The sequence below is a fragment of the Pseudochaenichthys georgianus genome, chromosome 21 (assembly GCF_902827115.2).
Source record: "Pseudochaenichthys georgianus chromosome 21, fPseGeo1.2, whole genome shotgun sequence".
NCBI classification, from domain to species: domain Eukaryota; kingdom Metazoa; phylum Chordata; class Actinopteri; order Perciformes; family Channichthyidae; genus Pseudochaenichthys; species Pseudochaenichthys georgianus.
In genome coordinates, this window is record NC_047523.1 from 6,816,648 (window position 1) to 6,822,647 (window position 6,000).

Consider the following 6,000-nt stretch of genomic DNA (forward strand, 5'->3'; position numbering starts at 1 on the left):
GAACTTGATCAGTGACTTTGCCTGTAAGAAGGCTAGGCGCTGGGCTCTTGGTGAGTAAGGCTGAGCAAGGGCTCGTAATAACTATTTTATAAATGATAATATTGGTGTTAATGTTCACTTTATTTTAATTTAAGAGGTCATGTATATTTAAGTTATATTTATTTTGATTTATGAATGTTCCATTAAAAAATGTCATTAAAAAGGCATGTACACCATAAAAGATGACTATTGAGGTCTATTGTCAGGAATGTTAGTGTTATATCAAATAATGAATTTTACTGCAGCAGAATGTTGCAGGTCTGCACAGTGTTATATTTTCACCGCTGAGTGTCAGTAAATATTGTGCGGTTAGTATTGGACTACAAGATAGATGCAAGCCTGTACAGGTTGGTTGGGTTCTGGAGGTGTGGTTACAGCATTGTGCTTGGTTGGCGTGGCCCGGGCCTGGTGGTGGGGCCCAATGTGATATCTTTTCATGGGGCCCAAAATCCCTGGCGGCCCCCCTGCGGAGAGTCACTGCTTATCTTCCACCGGACTTCACTCCTTTAATTTCTCAGGGAAGGTTTCACACAAACTATTCTTTCTCAAACAATCAAACATTGTACACAGATATATTAGTATCAAACATTGGCCCCAAAAGGAACCTTGAAAAGGACATGTGTGTGTGTTTGGTAAAAGGAAGTGTGTGTTTGTGTGTGTGTGTGTGTGTGTGTGTGTGTGTGTGTGTGTGTGTGTGTGTGTGTGTGTGTGTGTGTGTGTGTGTGTGTGTGTGTGTGTGTTGATATCTTGGTCAGGGAGTGTATTGTGTGTGTGTGTCAGGGTATCTGGGAAAGTGTGTGTGTGTGTGTTGGTATCTTGGTCAGGGAGTGTATTGTGTGTGTGTGTGTGTGTGTGTGTGTGTGTGTGTGTGTGTGTGTGTGTCAGGGTGTCTGGGAAAGTGTATGTAAGAAGGTTTATATATATAGGATTACTTAAAAACAGTCCCAAATAATATATGTTCACTTCAATACAGTTCAAGATAATACCTGTTTACTTTAATACAGTTTAGAACAATATCTGTTTGCTTTAATATGTGCCACAGAAATACCACTTTTTTTACAAAGCACTTTTCCCAACAATGATTTATTGGAAGCACAAGGGTATATTAAACAAGATATTGCCAAAGAAAAGGCTTGAAATATTGCACTACAGATGTATGGGATTCTGTATGGCGCCTTGGTGCTGTAAGGGTTAAACCTTGTGAGGGACCTGGCCCCTCCTTGCTGAGCAGGCTTCTGGGATGTAACAGGAGCCTTGTGTTTTCCATTCTGCTCTCATCATGGCTGCATGGCTGTGCTCTGGCTGTGCTCTGTGGGCAGATTGTGCTCCAGATTGTGCTCCAGGGGGGTGGGAAGCTCCTCTCCTGCCCCTGGGGCCCTCTCTGCTTTCCAGGACAAGCCTCGGACTGTGGAGGACCTGCCTAATATCAGCTTCTTTGAGCTGATCTACAGGATGGTGTTTCAGGGCTTCTACAACCGTTTGCATGAGCTTCAGGTAGGCTGCAGTGCACTGCATGATATCTGGACGACACACATTAGGGTTAGGGTTGGCAGCAGGGCAGTAATGCCAGATTATTTTTCCCTGCATGCATTCCAGAAATCCCTGATAGGCTCTCACTTTGGTTGACCTGCTTGAGTGCATTCACCTCCAGCAAGGATGCATTATAGAACATGTCAGACTTTTGTTTCCATAGTCACCTCCAGATAACAGCCGGTCTCAGCTGACTCACTGAGGATTGTCTGCAGGAACACTTTCTGTTTTTACGCAACACAGTGCATTGGATCAATGGGATATTTTAACATTTTGGCTTTTATGGAACCATCTATTTATGTTCCTTTCCTCAGGAGATTGCTTAGGCAAGTTTGTTTATATAGCACCTTTCAACATAAGGTAATTCAAAGTCCTTTAAAAAATGAAAAACATGAAGAAGCAAAGAGCAGGCGAAAGCAACAGCAAGAAGAAAAGTCTTCAGCATTCATTGAAAACAGTTGCAGCAGACCTGCAGTTTACTGGGAGTTCGTTCTAGATGTTTGGAGCATAATAACTGAAGAAGATGAAGAAGATGGACCTTTATTGAACCCTGCTTCTCCATGTTTATCATCACACTCTACCTGTTGCTATCTGGAGACGTACATCAGTGCCCAGGCCCAACAACTCGAAACATCAACCGTGAAGTCACGAAGAGCAACAACCCTGTCTCTCAGGTACGTGACACTCACAGAGAAAGCAAAGTGATTGAACACATACACCAACCTGGTGTGATGCCTTGCGTTTGTTGTCCGGGTGCCGGAGACGGACTGGCTGGGCTGTGTCGACTGGGAAGTGGAGCTGCCGGTGCGGGGGAGCGGAGATCTGGGACGCCGGGGGCCGTGGCTGTGGACGAGGGGAGCAGCGGGGACCGGGACCGGCTTGCTGCGTTCGGGCACAGCGTCGAGGATGCCCCGATGGCCATGGAGGAGGTGTCCTCTGACCCGTATGGCATTTCTAACTTGACCGGCTTGTGCATGGGCTTGTGCTGTCCAGCAAACCCGGAAGTTGGGTGTTGCGTTCAGGTGCAAACTCAGCGCGCCAGTCTGTTCGACAAACAACAACATGCTTACAAAATCAACAGGACCATAAATCCTGTTTTCAAAAAACACCGCAAGTTCAATTTATTTAAAACTGTTAATCACTCTTTAGTGATCTGGGATCAACAACATAAACCGAAGGGCATCCTTGGAGGACATGTGAACATCCGTAGCCTCACACCTAAAGCTGATCAAGTCTATCATCTTCTTCATGATTCCAATTTAGATTTTCTCTGCCTATCAGAAACATGGCTTCATACCAACTCTCCATCCGCTGCATTGCATGTGCCAGGCTATCAAAGCTTTAGACAAGATTGATCTTACGGAAGAGAGGGTGGGGTCATGATTTATGTCAAAGACCATCTCAACTGTCATCAAATATGCTGGCCTTTTAACCATGACTTGGAATGTCTTGGATTAAAAATAATGCTGTCCCCTGAAATGTCATTTGTGCTCATTGTTGTTTACTGCCCACCATCTTCAAATAATGACTTCTACACCACATTCAAAAAACTTCTTAAAGCATGTGATTTCAAAGCAGAAGTAATACTGCTTGGTGACCTGAATTGTAACTGGTTAGACAAGACAAGTAGGAAAGCCCTTAAGCAAATCACAGATAGTTTAGACTTAACACAAATGACAGAAGGACCAACCAGAATAACCTCATGCTCACAGACACAACTAGACTTAATATTAAGTAATAAACCTGAGAGAGTGGATACAACATATAATTTCATCACTGGACTATCTCACCACAACTTAATATTAATATCCAGAAAACTCACAAAGAAACGGTTCCACCACTCTTACAAACCTCTGGAATAACTAAGAATACCAAAAAATGAATTTGCAAACTTTGAGCAAGCTGTGTAACACACTGACTGGGAAAGTATGCTAACTGGGAGCAGTGTAGAAACAGACAGCCAAATGTTTGCGACCAAGCTACATGATTTAGTGCAGATGTTCTCCAGAAAAATGAAAAGTGGAAAAAACAAAAACAATGCACTTCCTTGGTTCAATACGGACATATTGAACTTGATGAAGGAAAGAGACTTTGCACTGAAAAGAGCACTGAAAACTAAATTAACTACTGACAGGCATAGGTTTACTTCATTACGTAACAAAGTAACTCAAACGATCAGAAAGGCAAAAGCCAACTTCTTCATAACAATAATTAATGAGGCAAAAGGTAACACTAAAATAATTTGGGAACAGATTAAAAACGTACTGGGAATCAAGCACAGGCCAAAAAAGCAGCTAGAACTAAAAGAGAATGGTAACCTAGTGCAAGACCCAGAACAACTTGCCATAGCTTTTAATACATATGTTATCAACTCTGTAGATGAGATTGCACAGAACTTCGCTTTGAGAGCAGAACATACTATCAAAGTCGACGAAAGTAAGATGTCCTTTTGCATTCAACCCATATCGGAATTAAAAACCAAAGCAATTATTAATTCTCTTAAAACTTCGACAGCTAAGGACACATACGCTATGGATTCTACAATGCTTAAATCACTGCAAGATTACTTAGTCTGCCCTCTTACCCAAATCATCAAATCATCTGTATTACATGGGACATTCCCAAGTGCATGGAAGACTGCAATTGTAACCCCCATTTTCAAGTCAGATGACCCTCTGAACATTAACAACTACCGCCCAATTAGCATCTTACATGTAGTATCCAAGGTGGCTGAGAAGTGGGTGTCAGAACAGCTTGTCTCCTTCTTAAACAACAGTCCATTTCAACTTCATCCCATGCAGTTTGGCTTCAGGGCAAATTATTCAACCGAAACAGCCAATTGCTTTTTTATAGAAAAGGTCAAAGCAATGGTTGACAAAGGAGGTGTTGTTGGTGCAGTATTTCTGGATTTACGCAAAGCCTTTGATACAGTCAACCATAAGGTCCTTCTGTCCAAACTGTCGGCTTTTAACTGCTCTCCATTAACACTCAGTTGGATTGAATCATACCTTATTGGTAGGCGTCAGCATGTTATCGTCAATAATCGACTCTCTCCAGCTCTAGACTTAAGCACCGGAGTACCACAAGGTTCAATACTTGGTCCACTTCTTTTTTCCTTATATATTAATGACCTGCCATCTGTCTGTCCTGATGTGGAAACACAGCTATATGCAGATGACACTGTGATGCATGCCAACACAAAGCAAAAGGCTGCTGATAAACTGACCTCAGCTTTAGTGCTGATCACTAGCTGGCTACACCGCTCCTGTCTTCAGCTTAATGTCAACAAAACAGTTGGAATGTTTTTCACAAAAAGAAAATGCAACATTGTGTCAAATATAAGCATCTCAGGTGAAAATATTAACATTGTGCCTCAGGTTAACTACCTTGGAATCATTATTGACTCTAATTTAACATTCAAAACACAAGTCAAAAAAGTGACACGAAGAGTCAAGTTTAGCCTAGCAAATTTTAAATACATAAGAAACACAATGACATTGAATTCTGCCAAATTATACATGAATGCCATGATCATGTCACATCTTACATACTGTCTCACAAGCTGGGGTCAAACTAACAGCTCCCCACTGAAGCCACTAGCAACCCTGTACAAACAAACCCTCAAAGTACTGGACCAGAAACCTAACCGCTCCCATCACTGTACCATCCTCAACAAACATAACATCCTGAGTTGGGAAGATTTAATAAAGTATTGGAACATCGTTCTGGTTTACAAAATCCTGCACAATACAGCCCCTCCACCTCTTAGCTCATTGGTTACTCAACGTAACAACACCAGACGGACCACTAGAAGCTCCACACGTGGCGACCTATCAGTCCCATTCAGGAAGAGTACTTTTGGTCAGTCATCATTCTCGGTCACAGCAATACAAAACTGGAACTCTCTACCCACTCAAATCAAAGACATACATACACATACCACCTTCACAGCTCACTTAAAAACATGGTTCACTGAGAACTACACCTGCACACACTAGTCTGTGTTAAGTATGGCGTGAGTGTTACATGTTGTGTGTGTTACATGTTGTGATCATGGATGTTGCCCCTCGTTTCTGTGATTTGATTGTGATGTGCTATATGTGACATGTACTGTATATAGTAACGTGTGTTGTTTATTGTTCTCTTTTATCCTCTTTCCTCCTTTTTATTTTATTTTATATATTTTCTTATAACTAATGCTGTTGATATATTGTAATTTTAAGTGTGTCTATTACCATCTGGCCGGGGACAATGGCTGGAAATTAGCCATGTCGGCTAAAGCTGCTCCATTTACTGTTTTTGTGACAGTTCATCGATGGGGACTGTCCACGACACTATAAATAAATAAACTAAACTAAACTAAATATATTTTGGGCCTAAACCATTCAGTGCTTTATAAACCAGCAGCAGTATTTTGAGATCAATTATTTG